The 16,689-nt window shown below is 33.5% G+C and overlaps 1 protein-coding gene and 1 long non-coding RNA gene across 4 annotated transcripts in view; one reads left to right on the top strand and one right to left on the bottom strand.

Moving 5' to 3' along the window:
- Window positions 1–16,689, bottom strand: part of LOC145261207 (cilia- and flagella-associated protein 74-like) — a 2,330,915-nt gene that overhangs the window by 1,225,380 nt on the left and 1,088,846 nt on the right. The window lies entirely within an intron of this gene.
- Window positions 9,304–16,689, top strand: part of LOC145261206 (uncharacterized) — a 211,404-nt gene continuing 204,018 nt past the window's right edge. Inside the window, exon 1 of the long non-coding RNA XR_013864421.1 lies at window positions 9,304–9,438. This is a non-coding gene — a long non-coding RNA (uncharacterized LOC145261206). The remainder of the gene's footprint in view (window positions 9,439–16,689) is intronic.

The following is a 16,689-nucleotide window of genomic DNA, read 5'->3' as shown; positions in this document are numbered from 1 at the left end:
TTTTACCAAATTATCAGTTGATGTTACCTCCAAACTTATTGAGATATATCTTGTCAAACTCTAAAGTATTTCTGTCAAACTTGGAAATTGTTCTGTCGAACTCAAAACTCTGCATAGAATTTCGAACAGAACTCTTTATTTAATCCATGGTGGCAGTATGCTCTCGTTCTGTCAGCCATAATTGGATAGAAGTCCTGAGTAATTTGCAATGCTATTATAAGTTTCGCCTATACTAATTATTGAACCTTCAACTTCTAGAAGAGTGTAACTTTACAACTGAATTTTACTAAGTACTTTATCCACTAGGCCACGAGTCCAAAGAATCCAAATAATACAAAGAAATGCGATTTTTTGCAAGAAGGGATAATTCTTTATCCCAAATCGTTTTTTTTTTTTTTTGTTTCTTTTAGCTGTTTGCCCACATCTTGAGGAGCGGCTTTGTTTGATGAGAGGGCAAGTCTGATCTTTTTGTCCGCCCCACTTGAGGTTGTAATAGTATCTGTAGCGTAAATGTTTGGATGTATCAAATTTTACACGGGACGTGATTTACAGCTGCAGTTAAACGAGCCTTAGTTGTAAATGTTTACAGGAAGGGGAAAACCATAGACTGGAGCTCAGCCAAGCACATACCATGAAAATAATGATAGAGTAGAAAAAGACTAGCAAGTTCTTTTCTGAGACTGCAGAAAAGAGAAGAAGACATCTCCCAGTAAAGTACTTGGAAAACAAGCACAAGAATCTAACATTGTGGTGATGCGACAGAGGCTGGAGCTTGGTAGACACTGTGAATTATATTGGGGCAGGGGAGAAACTAGTGGTTGGTGCACCAGCCAAAATGCGACAGCAATACTCGATGCATGGGCGAATGATAGACTTGTAGTGATAAAGGATACCAGGACGTAATAAAAATTTCCTGGTTCAATAGAGCCACCTCCTTTTCAGCAGCATTTGCAGATTTAAAAATCGCTTGTGTACCCTGTCAAGGCAGGAAAGGATGCTCTGAGCTGCATCTCCCAGGTGTGGCAACAATAGTCACTCTATACAGGTATGCATCAGAAATTAGATACTTTCCAGACCCAATCATTTCCCTGGCAACCTTATTAACAGATTTAATATGTCTTTTATTTGAAATCTGGAGAGAAGATCAGTCCTTGAAACTTATCAAAGCAGGGTTCCTTTTCATTTCAGTTAGGGCAAAGTAAATATCAGAGCGCTGAAAAGAAGAGAAGCTTGATTTTAGATGTATTAAAGGTAACCAACCATCCTTTTCATCCATTGTGCATCGGAAGAGAGAGAAACAGAGAGATCTTGATCATTAATGCTCTTCAGAGTGTTGCCATAGAAGATTTTGTAGCCTGAATAAATGTCAACAAATGAGTTTAGATTGTGATTTGAAAGGTTGTTGCTGAGTATCAAGAAAAGTTTTCGGTCTTGGAATAGATCCCTGTATTGATACGCTGTGCTTCAAACTTTTGGACATCGACGATTACATTTATAAACCTATCAGAGAAAAAGAATTAGATTGTTGAAAAGACATTTCCAGATATTCCATAGCTAGCAAGCTTGTGAAGCAAATATATGTGCCCAAAGCCTTTGATGTCAAGAGCCATTGCTCTAGATACGTACAAAGCTCACAAATCATGATATGTGTGATATTACAGTCAGCACATAAGCAGTTGCTCTTGCAGGACGAAATCCATATTGCTATCACTGAGTAGGTTGACTTATATTTAAATTTAATTATATTAAAAAAAAAGAAAGGAAAATGCATTCAGTGAAGTATTGAAACAGTAAATTCGATGTTGTTGGTTTAATTCTCTTCCAAAAATTATTGGGGTATTTGTTCACACAGCAGGTTCATTGGTCTGTCATAAATAAGTCTAAACTAGAATTTACGCAGATTGAATATTTGAGATGAAGATTGATGATTTGTATCTTTTTGATTATGTGGAGTACTATTCTCATCTTCAGTGTTATTTTCACAACGTTTCGGTAAATGTAAACAGCAATCTTCTTCAGGTGTATTTTGTCGAACTCAAGAATCTTTATATCGAATTAAGAAATCTGTACGTAATTTTGAATGGAAGTCTTTATCTAATCTAGGGGGGGGGTAGCATGCTCTCATTCTCTCAGCCATGACAACGTAGAAGTCCTAAGTAACTTGCAATTATATTTTCAGTGTCGCCTGATATTTACAAGAACATTTCATATTATTTGGATTATTTCGACTGCTGTTGAGTGTTAAGTGTTGAGCCATTATGTTGAACAAAGATGGCGGTAGTAAATCAAATCGCCAAAGAATCAATGCAGTCACGATCTCGAAGGTTGGTTCAATCGTATCAAGATGGACACTGACAACAAACTGACTTGCATCCAAAATTCAATATTTTTATAATGAGGTCGGAGGCTTTTCATTGGCTGATTGTCCTAACCTGTAGTTATAAATAAGATCGTTTAAACTCTTGTAGTCATACCCTCATTACAGATCCCAAGCATTTTAACATACTTTCAAAGTGCTTCGTTATTTTGAACCTTCAACTTCTAGAAGAGTGTAACTTACGACTGAATTTGCCAAGTACTTTATCCGTTGCGCCACATGTTTTTGCAGACAATTCTAGTATGAATTCTGGGAGGCTTGAACCTATTCTTGTTTTTAGATGCATAATCTTACAACCTATCACTATACAATGCCACTTGCTACTTTATCTAATATACAATAACTAGCCTTGGTGCTCAGCATTACCCGAGTGTTTGGAGGTGTATGTTGAGCACAAAAAAAAAGTGGTAGTAGGCAGGCAGGCAGACAGGCTCGAACACTTACTGCGAAGGTGGAAAAGAAAGTGTAAAACGTCTTTGCCGTTGCGTCCATTGCCAAACCGGAAGTGGTGAAGGGTTAAATTAAGGCGAGTCAATCAAAAATAGGGGATGACTTTCGAAAATATCAGCGAAAAAAGCGACCCCTCCTTGTAGAAAAGTGGCCAGTTGAGGGTGAAGGAATTAATGTTTTTAACCAATTTTTCGATATTTGTCGTCCGAAGAGTCAAGCTTCAAAATGATACCAATCTCGTGAAAATCTGTTGATTCTGTCGAAAGTTTTAGGTAGACATACATACATACATACATACATACATACATACATTTAAACAGACAGGTGATATTTATATTATAGATTATTAGCTCCCATATTGTCCTAAGTGTTTGATATATTGCCATATTGCCATAGATTTCTTTGCAGTTATACAAACAGTAGGTTGCAGTTTCTTTCTGTCTGAGCAGTGTCCAGACTGGGCGATTGTCTTGACTATTGTACAAAGAGGAATGCGATTTTTTGCAAGAAAGGATAATTCTTCGACAATTCGATGCTCAACACATCGAAATATTAAACCATGAACAGAATTATTTCTGTTTGCTTCCATATTACATCAGCCACTTGCTTTCCATAAACCATGATCTAGGGGGGGGGGTGCTAAAGTGGATTCTCGACCTTGTCCAAGGGTCTCCCACAGACCTGTGGAAGGAGAGGAGGTGGCTTACTTTTCCTTTGTCCCGTTACCTGTACTAGAAATGGCAAACACAGAAAGGACTCTAAGAATAGTATGAAAAAGACAGATGAAGTTGATGGGTCTTGTCTACAGAAAAAGCAGGATAGAACGAATTAGTTTGCCGGGAAGGATCGAGGGTAGAAGAAGCAAAGGACGGCAGCAAGAAACATACTTGGCCAGTCTGAATACCTAGGCAACATCAAAAGTGATGGGCAACAATGAATTCTTGAATGCCTCGAGAGAGAAAGATAGAGAGTCATAGTGTTCAATGCTTGTACCAGGCAGGACACTATTTTAATGAATTGATTAAAATTCTATACTAGGGTTGCTTCGTATGTGATAGTCGTATCAGCACATAGGTGCTGTTTCTTTGTCGTCTCAATCCCCATCGTTCTTCTCAGTTTATAAGTTTTATTTTGACCTATAAGGGTAGGTGGTTTTCCTTTTTCCCTCCCGATGTGAAAATAACAAAACGCTGTGAAAAAAGCACACAAGAAGTCAAAATAATCCAAATAGATGGTTGTTGCTCGATATCAATATTAATATTTGTCTTTTATTGGTTTTATCAACATCGGCAACGTTCTAATAACGGCAGCATTATTCCATAAAATGGCCTTCAAACTGTAAAGAAAAGAAAATCAACACTGTTTTCTGATTGTAAAAGAAATATGAGCAAATATGGCCGCCGACGATAGGAAGGCAATCAAATTTGGCAATTTCATTTCTTTTCGGTTTGATGCATCTAGTAACGGCCAAAGAGAACATCTCGGAGTTTACTGCCGAATCTTGTTGTCATAAATATTATCGCCAATCAAACTGTTTTATCAACCTTAAGATGATGTTTATGTTAGCACACATAAACATCCAGATAAGGAATGTTTCTAAAACAACCTTCTTCATTCCAAAACTAATTTTCCTTGCGTTTGTTGCTCTCTCTCTCTCTCTTTCTTTTTCTTTCTTTCTTTCTTTCTTTCTCTCTCTCTCTCATATATATATATATATGCATGTATATATGAACACACACACACACACACATATATATATATTTATATATATATATATATATATATACACACACACATATATATATATTTATATATATATATGTGTGTGTGTGTGTGTGTGTGTGTGTGTGTGTGTGTGTGTTCATTCATTCAAGGGTGTCTTGCCTGGTACAGACATTGACGGCTCTCCATCTCTCTCCCTTGACGCATTCATGAATTCATTGTTGCTCATGATTCAAACCCCCATTCACGCTGTTTCTCGAAAGTATCGTCATAGCTTTTTTGGCAATTTGTAAAGTCAGTAGATTGCAGTTTTTCCCTGTCCGAGCAGTGCCCCTACTGGAAGATTTTCCTGCCCATTTTATCCAAAAGAATTTCCTGCTCAGCACAACGAGATACCATGAACAGAATTATTCCTATTTGCTTCCATATTACATCAATCACCTGCTTTCCATGACCCCATGTTACCATGACCGAGAGACTGGCGGAGGGAAAGAGGTGCGTTACTTTTTTTTCTTTTGACAGTAGTGCCATCCTGCTAACCTATGCAGCACATAGTATTCCAAAATGGTCACCTATTTGTTATTGACCATGCTCATCGTTGCTTAACTTCGGTGATCCGGTGAAAACCGGCATGTCAAAGTGATTATGCCATCTATAATATGAATCTCACCTGTATGTTTAAATTTATGTATGTATGTATGTATGTATGTATGTATGTATGTATGTATGGGCCAAGGTTCTTTTAACCAAAGGCTAAGGGTGAGCTAACCCTGATAGAAACCTCCAGAGGAACTTAGGCCCTGTAAGCTGCTGCATGCATGATCCACCGGCATGTGGAATATGCTCTGGTGTCCAGCAACCTAAGTCCCAATCATGGATCAAATGGCATGATGGGTGGAGAAGGCTCCATAAGCCGTGGTGAAAGCAACCATTATAGGAAAAAAATAAACCCCTGACTGCTGCTTCCAATGATGTTGACTTGCTCTTCTTTTTGGTTCAATGTGGCAGTTGTTCAGAGAATGGGATTGTCTCTGTGCAAAGTCTTTCCTCACTATAAAAAGCTTCAATGCACAGGCATTACTTGATATGCAATGGAATACACATTTTACCATCAGTGTGTATCTCGATAAAAAAAAGGCTGGCTGTAGCCTAAAATGGCAAACGGATACTCAATGAGGACTGATGTGGATATGGGTGTCAATGGAAATAAAGGCTCCAGAACGTCCAGGGTCTGGTCCAGCAGGTGTTCAGGGCACCACAGCCTTGACCCAGTCATCAGCAGATGTGCAGGACTGTAGGTCTGTAGAAGTGACCGTGGCACGTGCTGCTATTGGTGCTCATGTCTGCCTCATTTGATCCAGAGATGTAATGGCAATACTCGAGAACGAGTTTGCTGCCATCATATGTATGTATGTGTGTATGCTGAAAACTTTTGACAGAGGCAACGGATTTTCACGAGATCGGTATCATTTTGAACTTCGACCTTTCGGACGCCAAATATCGAAAAATTGACTAAAAACATTAATTCCTTCACACTCAACTCTGGTTTAAAGAACAGGCTCCTTCAGTCTTTGACAGACTATGGATACACACGAAGGGGTCACTGCCCTACACGTTAAATTTTTGTAGCAGGAGGTGCGCAATCTTCAACAGACCTTTTGACATTGTTAAATACCAGTGACAAATAAAGTATATGTACAGGACGACTGGAAACAAATGCCGAGATAAATGGAGAGCACATACAGTGTCTAGAATTCTCAAATGGTCACCCATCTGATACTAGCTAGGCTCAATGTTGCTTAACTTCAGTTATCTGACGAGAATCGGCGTGTCAATGCGATTATGCAGTATATATATATATATGTATATATATATATATTTGATAAAACTGGTATTTAGTAAAAACCTGAAGAAAGTGCTCAATACTATTACAGAGCAAATATGTGTTTTATTTTTTTATTTTTTTATTACTGTTTAAAGAAAAAATAAAACATATATATATATATATATATATATATATATATATATATATATATATATATATATATATATATTCTATCAATCATAGAGGTATTTTTTTAGTATTTAATTTTTTGTTTAGTTTAGTTTTACTTGATATTACTAAAGAAGAAAGGTCAAAACTTTACTTCAAAGTGATGTTTAAAACACGTATTAAAGCAAGAGGGAACGAGGAGGGAGCAGATGAATAAATAAAAATGACGTCAGCGATTGATGATAACGGCACTGCGTTCAGTATTATTCAAATATTAATTAAAATTATGTACCCACAAAAATCTATTTAAATATACATTCTTTATATATTTATTTCAGGTTAGAAATATCCAAAAGTAAAGGCTTTGAATTTCAACAAGATTCTTGATAGTGCTTAATTAAAAGGCCAAGATATTATTTTAGTCAATATATATATATATATATATATATATATATATATATATATATATATATATATATAGTGAATTAATCACAAAAAACTATATTCCAAAATTCATGATGTTGACCATCTTATAATTTATTTCTTTAATTCAGTTGACATTTACAATTCTTGACAGTATCTGTTTCGTAGCGCAAAATCAATCACTTAATTATTATATCAATCAGTGAATCTATTATGCCCACAACTCATCAGAAGAAATAGCAACAATCGATCCATCAAAAAGAAATAAAGTGTGATTTGACATGATTAAAATCCGAAAATTGGAAGAGAAGCTGCAGATACCTTTAATATGTTTCCATTACGCCATTTTGAAATCCGTAAGGTATAATATATTCACTGATTGATATAATAATTATCTGAATTAAAGGAATAAATTATAAGATGGTCAACATCATGAATTTTAGAATATATGTTTTTGTCATTTATTCACTATATTGCTCTGTAATTACATTGAGCTTCTTAAATAAGGATTGGTATATATTCTAAGAAAATATATTTCTACATATATATATATATATATATATATATATATATATATATATATATATATATATATATATATATATAAAATAAAAATTACAATTAAATTTACCAAAATGATCCAAGATGGTAAAATTAAAGTATATTATAAATATTAAAGAATCAATATTTATAAAATTATCTCAGCCAGATGTAAAATCTCGATAAAACCAAATAGGAAATAGAGCTTATAATATGAGCAAACAGTTAATGAAATATGTTAAAAAACACTTTGAAATGAGTTAAAAACATATTTAATCTGAAAAGGAAACACTAGATAAATGGATAGTCCTTAATCAGTGGAGTTTCGAAGAAATACTTTCCTTCTCATCAGAGGTTAGGAATTAACAAAATGCGGGATCGGATTTTGAATGCAGAAGTATTTTATGAAACAACAAGTAAGTCAAAGATCTTACTTGAAAACAAAAAAAGTGAAGCAGAGGGAATATGGTGAAGAAAAGGGTGATTACACATGAATGGATAGTCTGGTGGAAGATAAAAAATCCAGTGACGGTAAAATCCAAATGTATAACTTCAAGAAAGTTAAAAGAATTTCCATTTGTACAAGTAAAACCCCAGGAAATCTCACATTTGGAAGAAGATGGTTCATAATAATACAAAGGCAGAAATCCATGGAATAATTTAAAAAAATGTGTACAAGGAATAAAGAAAAGATTCCAATAATATTAATAAAAGAAAAATAAGGTATGCTTTTCACTCCATCTTCTTCCAAATATGGGATTTTACTTGTACAAATGGAAATTCTTTTAACTTTCCTGAAGATTTACATTTGGATTTTACCATCAGTGGATTTTATTATCTTCCACCAGACTATCCATTAATGTGTTATCACTTTTTTCTTCAATATATTCCCTCTGCTTCACTTTTTTTGTAAGATCTTTGACTTACTTGTTGTTTCATCAAATACTTCTGCTTGCAAAATCCGATCCCGCATTTTGCTAATTCCTACCCTCTGATGAGAAGGAAAGTATTTCTTCGAAACTCCGCGGATTAAGGACTATCCATTTATCTAGTGTTTCCTTTTCAGATTAAATGTTTTTAACTCATTTCAAAATGTTTTTAACATATTTTATTAACTATTTGCTTATATATATATATATATATATATATATATATATATATATATATATATTTATATATATATATATATATATATGTGTGTGTGTGTGTGTGTGTGTGTGTGTGTGTGTACTATTACAAGGTGGTATATTATATTGTGTACGGATTTTAAATATTTAATTCAACAGTGTTCAATATATGAGTAGAGTGGGATACTATAATGTGTACAGATCTTAAGTTATTTACTTCAATAGTGCTCAATACATAAGCTTTGGCAAAGTTCACAATTATGGACTTTTGTCTCTAATTGGCACGCCCAGAGGCCTGGTCCGGATAAAGACTGGTTTCACAGAGATATTTGTACCAACTGTCCGCCCATCTCATCATCGGTGTACTCCATTTCCTGTGAATTCTAGTGCAAAAGCGAGTTTTGTGACAATGTCGTTGTGGGCCTTCAGCATATGACCAAACCATACGAGCCGCCATTCCCTCACTCGTAAAATGCCGCAGTGTTTACAAATATCCTCATTGGAGATGTAGTCAAGCAGTTTAATTCCGGACGTGCACATAGATTATTTTGCTTTCTGTAATGATAAAGCTTCGCAATCCTCTTTGTCGGTAAACACACACAGTTTTGCGACAATGTTGTTGGCTCTCAGCAAACGTCCAAACAATCGAAGCCGCCATTCCCTCATCTTGGTTTCAATCGATCCAGTGCTGTAGTGTTTTCGGATATCCTCATTGTAGACGTGGTCGAGCAGTATAATTCCGGACATCCCGTAAGTTAGTTGGCTTTCCATAATGGCGAATCTTCTTTCTGCGTTCCTTGTTGCCGGTAAGCACTCAGAACTGTATAATGCACGCAAGTAATGATTTTTTATCTTTATTAACCAGTTATATATATATATATATATATATATATATATATATATATATATATATATATATATATATATATATATATATATATATGTCTTCAAGCTCTCTAAACTGTATTTTTGTTTTTCATTTTTCAACCATTGAGACGAACACCGGCTGCTTCATTTACCTACAAATTTTTAACTTCCATTACACAAGACTTCTTCTAATACCTTTGGTCATTTTATTTTAACATTTTTATTTTATTTTTAACATTGGACTCTGAATGAACTGTCCACATGAACTGTTTTACATACTTACATCTTATGTTTTTTTTTTAAGTTTTGTGGCTACAAATCATAAAACTTCAAGTTTCAACGAATGCAGCAACCAGCAAATACATAGAAATGTTAAAACTTTTAACGTGACTTTCTGACTTTTTTTTGCTAACAATTTTTTTTCCTCTGATGAGAAGAAATAGCATTCTTTGAAACTCCGCGGATTAGGAAAACCCAGCTTTGGAGTATTCTGCCGAATAATAAAAAAAACTTTTTGTAATATTCTACATTACAACTCTGTTCTTGTAGCTATATATATATATATATATATATATATATATATATATATATATATATATATATATATATATATATATATATATATGAAGGTAAGTTTTAGAATGCTATCACAATGCAAAGAATGGAATGTTATCGTTGTTTAGAAAGGAAGACAAAAACAAGTGATATATTTAGATGTATATATATAAACACACACACATATATATATATATATATATATATATATATATATATATATATATATATATATATATATTCATTTAATAATTTTGTTTTAAATAATAAGACTTTAAAAATCCAACTTCTACACAGTGATGCTGCACTGTGTGTGACATTGTTCCATAATATATTCCGAGGAAAATCCTTTTTCTCAAATGGCGGGTGTATCAAATCTTGAAATCGCAAGTATGACCAGGGACGCATATTTATATATTTAGAATCGTTAGCGAATTACTATATGTAATTTATTCAAATTTAAATTTCTCTATTTTAATTAAAAAAATATTTTTTTCATTTATATAGCCAGTATTACCTATTTATTATTATTATTATTATTATTATTATTATTATTATTATTTACAATTTCTGTATTATTTTTTAACTATGCACATTAGCTAGTCTCACAGCAAATAAAATGTATCTACAGATGCACACACAGAGACATATATACATTCACACATGTACACATACACACGTACACTCACGTGAAAATATGCATGCATAAACATATATTTTAATTTTGATATATATATATATATATATATATATATATATATATATATATATATATATATATATATATATATACTAGCAGTTCAGCCCGGACTTGCTCGGGCCCTATGTACTGCTTATAACTTGCCCCACGTGTGAATAGACTTTATTTAAGATTTCAAATGTTTAGACCATAAATTGTCTGAGTAATTTCGTAGAGACCGCAGAGGTAATTTTTTTTTTAATTTTGACCCCAATTTTGACTCCTTAACAATTATCATTTTGGTCTCAAATCAAAATACTAAGTTTTACCCATGTCCAGGTAACCTACATATAAATTTCAAGTGTTTAGACCGAAAATTGGTGGAGAAATTTGGTAGAATCTGCAAAGGTCAATTCTTTCAAATTTGACCTTTTGGCGGACGAATTTTCGCCCCAAAACTGATTAAAATGCTTGCTGCCTGTCTGAATACCCTTTATGTAAAAATTCAAATGTTTACACCCAAAATTGGCTGAGTAGTTTGCTAGACACCGCAAAGGTAAAATCTTTTGAACTTTGACCCCTTGGCAGCTCAAATTTTCCACGCAAAGTCGATTACAAAGCTTGCCCTATCTCTGAATACCCTTCATGTAAAATTTCAAATATTTGGACCAGAAATTGGCTGAGTAATGTGATAGAGACCGCAGAGGTTACATTTTTTTAACTTTGACCCCAATTTGACCCCTTAACATTTATTGTTTATGGGTTCAAATCAAATTAAAAAGTTAGATCCATGTCCAAGTAACCTACATTTAAAATTTAAATTGTTTAGACTCAAAATTGGCGGAGGAGTTTGGTAGAGCTTTCAAAGATCAAATTGCTGAATTTAACCCCTTGACAGCCAACTTTCTGACCGATAACCAAATAAAAAGATTTTCCTAAATCTCAATACCTCTTATGTAAAATCAGGAGTCTGTAGACTGAATATTGACAGAGTTATTTGGTAGGGAAATGTACACACACACACAAACACACACGCAGACATTTTCACTTATATATATACAGGGCGACCTAAAAAAAAAACAAGACATTCAATAGTTTTTCTGAGTATTCTACAGTCAACGGAGAAAAAAAGGCCAAAGACTCTAGTGTTTTTATGTGATGTTTTGAATATAATAAACTAGTCACGACGAAAGTTTCATTTAATTCGGACAAAACACTAACACACGGGACCTAATTAGAGTTGGGGCCCGTTTTGTTGTAGGGGGGTCACCCTGTATGTATATATCTATAAGATAAAGCTGAACGTATGTGTGTGTGTGTGTGTGTGTGTGTGTGTGTGTGTGTGTGTATGTGTGTGTGTGTCTGGTCACTAATAGCCTCCTATATGGTTGGCTATTTTTAAAAAAACTGATTACATATAATGATGTAAGATGTATCGAGGATCAGGAATGGGTATGTTTGATCTGGCAGAACAGTGGTTCATAAAAATTGTTCATGCCTGGCCCCCAAAGTATGGAAATAAAAAATGAAAAAAAAAACGTTTACAAGTGGTTTCGATATAGATGTACATAAGAATACTTTGATGAGTATGTTTCAACTTAAATAGGGACGGTATAGTACAAGTGTGGGGTCTGCGTTCGCGCCCTTACTCCATGGAAATATGGCACACACTTTAAAAAAGACTTTTCATATCTATTTGCGTAAGAATACTTTAATAATTATGTTTCAGTTTGAAGAAATATGGTATCATAAAATTATTGGGTGTTCGTTCGCGCCTGACCTCCATAGAATTTAAATATGTCAGAAAGTTTAACAAGGTTTTTTTTAAAGGGATGAGGGTCCACAATAGCACCTTAACTTTAATCTTAATTCACGTTAGCTTTTATTTACTTTTTTGAGTTGAATCATATTGTGTCGAATAAATTCACCTCATAAATTCACGTTCTTATTAAAGTGAAAGCCAAAAAAAAGTCGGAACTTTAGACAATTCTCGACACAAATTTTGCATAACTCTGTTTTGTTCCTTCTCCACTTGCACGTGAAACTCTTTCGAAAATAGATAAATAATAAAAAATAAGAACGTTACTTGTTATCGTGTCAAAAGAAGGAAAAAAAATCCTGCTCACGTGAATCTGTTTAAGCTTTTTATTGTCAGTGTACTAGAAGGAATTCAGTTGAGTACAACCCTTCCTGTGTGTTCTTTATATTACAATAGTACAACCCTGAACCGACGGCGCAATACTGCACCATTCAATACAGTACAACTGAAATGAAGCTGTTCTGCTTGAAAAGGGCGCCATTTTCTTCTTATTCATATTTATATCGATTGTTTGCTTTAAAAAAACTAAAGTAATTACGTGTTTATTTTTTTTAATATCCCATTTTGCTGTTTCGGATTATTTTACTAAAGTAAGTAAAGCTTCATTATTTTTCAAAACTGTTTTGTTTCTTTGTTTTTCGATATTTCGTCGATATTATTTAGTAAGAGTGTTTAACAGAAAAGCCAACAAACGACTACCCGAAAAAATAAATATACAAGAAATAAATGTTACCATAGTCAATAAAAGTTCAGTTCATGTTTTTTTTGTTTTGAAATAGTTTTTAATGCTCTTTACTTAAAATAATTTCAGCGAACCGAAATTAAAACGAAATTTGAGGCGATAACTACTTAAATGGATTTTTATATAAACTACACATACCATAATCAAATATTTCTCAAGCACAAAATAACGGAAAACATTAAAATATGTTTATAAATATTCCTTACGTTGACGAAAGTCTCTTTAATTGTTGTCATAGAATGCTTAGGCGCCCCTCCTTCAAATTGAAAACAGGGCTCTCCATTTCAAAGTCGCTGCCATTTTGATTTTCTTTTAAACCGGTTCGTGAATTAAAAAAAAAATTTTTTTTACAAACTACTTAAAAATACAAACCAATGAACTTTTCTACCATAAAAATAACTTTTATTGACAATGGTAACATTTATTTCTTGTATATTTATATTATTATATATAAAACATTTTCTCTTTGTAAGGAAACATCATTTTGTTGGTCACTCTTGGCTACGAATGGAAACAAAGTTGATATAAAAAATATATTTTCGCGAAAATTATCTTTACTTTCATCATATTTTGTTTAGGGTAAAATTTTTAAGTATCAAAACCTATCTCTTTACAACCCCCTCCTTTTCATAGCCTATCATACTTTCCTCAATCACAGTCCATTTTCTGTAGGCTGTTTTTGAACCAAGTCAACGACGGGTACTTCTGCTAGTATATATATATATATATATATATATATATATATATATATATATATATATATATATATATATATATATATATTCCATTAAACACTTAATTATTTTATTTAATCTTCGTAGAAGTCAATATTACTTATTTATTACTATTTTTCTGTGTCTGTTATAAATATATATTCTTTTTAATATTATTGCTAATATTTTCTTATTAATTTTATTTAATGGAGTTTTCTTATTTATTTATTTATTTATTTTATTCTTCGTAGTCAATAAAAGCTAGTTAGTAATTGATTTAACTGTATCGTTAATTGACTGGCGCTTTGTTTATTTTTATTCATTAATTGCGATCGACGGTTGATGATTAACCGTCGCAGAAAATTAAATAGAGGCGACGCAACGATTTAAAGTCTAAGCATATGAATACACACACGCGTGCGCACGTATCCACATTTTCTTTTGAAATTACTACCAATGTGAAGGGATACATAGAACTAATAAAATTGTATGATACGTTTTACATGTAGAGTTACACACTTCTCGGCCCATAACAAGTTTTTTTCTTTCTTTTCTTTTTCCCCCTCCAATGAATAACATTATTTACATAATTAAATCGCGTCTTTATTTATTATAATTATATATTTTAAAAATTATGATTTGACTTATTTCATTTTTACTCGTCTATTTATTATCTTGTAATATTTGCTGTTATCTCGTTTGAATAAGACACAACACAAATACTAATTTGAAGAATTATTTTATTTTCTGCTAACACTACGAACATGGTAAGATGACATGAGTATAGCAGTCGTCAAAACACGTGTGTACTGGACGTCGACTCAGTGAACTCTGCCTCGTTCTTGTTGAAAAGGCACCAGCGTGCTCTACTTGGATGGTAGCAGCAGGCTGGTAGGGGAGGAGTCAGTAAGCAGGGTGACTAGGTGTAAGGAAGGCTTAAGGAGTGAGAATTGTCTTTTACACTGTAGGGAAGAGGATGGTTTAATATAGTGCTGAAGAGGATGGTAGTAGTGGTTTTGGTTTTGTGACCTAAATCTTGATCAGTACAATCTCATTAATTTAGTGTTCCACTTGGGATTAATTTAAATATTTTCTTTAATTGTAGATTTGGCAGCTATCGGTTATTTGGAGTTCAGATTGGGTTGGCAATTCATCATGAGGAGACTGACACTCGAGCAGCTTATAAAAATTGTGCAAATTTATTTTATTAACATTTGATAAACGAATAATTTCATGAAATTAACCTGTCAACTGTCCACCTCGTTCGTGCGATTTAACCCCATTAGGTTACTTTCATTGGGGATATGGAAAGTCTATGTTGATAAACCATACACAATAGGGAAATAAAATTTGACGCGTTATTGCCTAAATACAGTAGAATTTAATGCATACAATTTGTTAAAATTGGACTTCTAAATTAAGTGATATTTGCGGAGGCTATATGCCCGAAACTATATCTAAATTATAAACGCCAAGTTAATCTTCGAAATAAACCATATATTTGAATAATAAAAATATTTTTCTTAGATTTATATATATATATATATATATATATATATATATATATACATATATATGTATATATATATATATATATATATATATTTATATATATAGTCATCGACATACAGCCCTGTTTCGTTGTATCACAACTCATCAGTGCCGCTAGACTAGCACCTCTCCTGAGCTGAGGATTGAACCTAGAACCATCGCGTTGACAGTCAGCAGTTCTACCGATCGACCCATGGGAAAGGCGTCCGTAAATTATCTCGCCAAATGTCTATTTAAATAAACATTTGTCCACCATTTGTCCACCACTTCTAGGTTGTCCATACAACTATTGTACGGACAACCTAGAACAAATAATTAAAAAACATAATAGAAAAATACTTAACAAAGATGAAAATAAAAACAACACCAACAAGAACAAGTGCAACTGCAACAACAAATAGGAATGCCCACTTAATCAACAATGCCTACAAATAGAAGTAGTATATAAAGCTACAATCGCACCTAAAGAAAACCCAAACGACAAAAAACATTATATTGGCATAGCCGGCACTTCATTTAAGGATAGATTCAGAGTACATAAATGCTCCTTCACAAACCCTAACCACCCTAACAAAACTTCACTAACTACCCACTATCTACATCTAACCCAAAATAACCTTACACCAACCATTAAATGGGAAATCCTTAGAAAATGTAGCACATGTAAATCCCTAAACTCCCCATGTCTCCTCTGCCTAAACGAGAAACTCCTTATCTCTAATTTTAAAGACAGAGACAAATTACTAAACAAAAATCAGAAAACCACCATAAACTGTAGGCATTACAAATCCCACCTCCTTAGCAACTATACACCTCTCTAAAACACCCCTTAGACAACACCACATAAATCCCCCAAATTATATATCCAATACAACCACCCACCACAACTACCATGACATACACTCAATCAAACCCCCTCAACCAATTCCCCCCACACCCCACACCACCTTACCCCCTCCCCCTAAGAATACCCCTGAATCCAACAAAATAACACATACCCCTAATCACCACCTACTCTAAACACCACATAACCTCATCCCGCATAACCACCCAATAATCGGCATCAACTCCCCTCCTCCTAGCCAACCTCCTGCCCAACCCCAACACCCCCTACATGCAATCTCCACAACA

This window comes from Euprymna scolopes, chromosome 37 (assembly GCF_053919585.1).
Source record: "Euprymna scolopes isolate OS-2025 chromosome 37, ASM5391958v1, whole genome shotgun sequence".
NCBI classification, from domain to species: Eukaryota; Metazoa; Mollusca; class Cephalopoda; order Sepiida; family Sepiolidae; genus Euprymna; species Euprymna scolopes.
The sequence above is the reverse complement of the archived record's forward strand: the minus strand, read 5'-3'. Positions and strand labels throughout refer to the sequence as shown.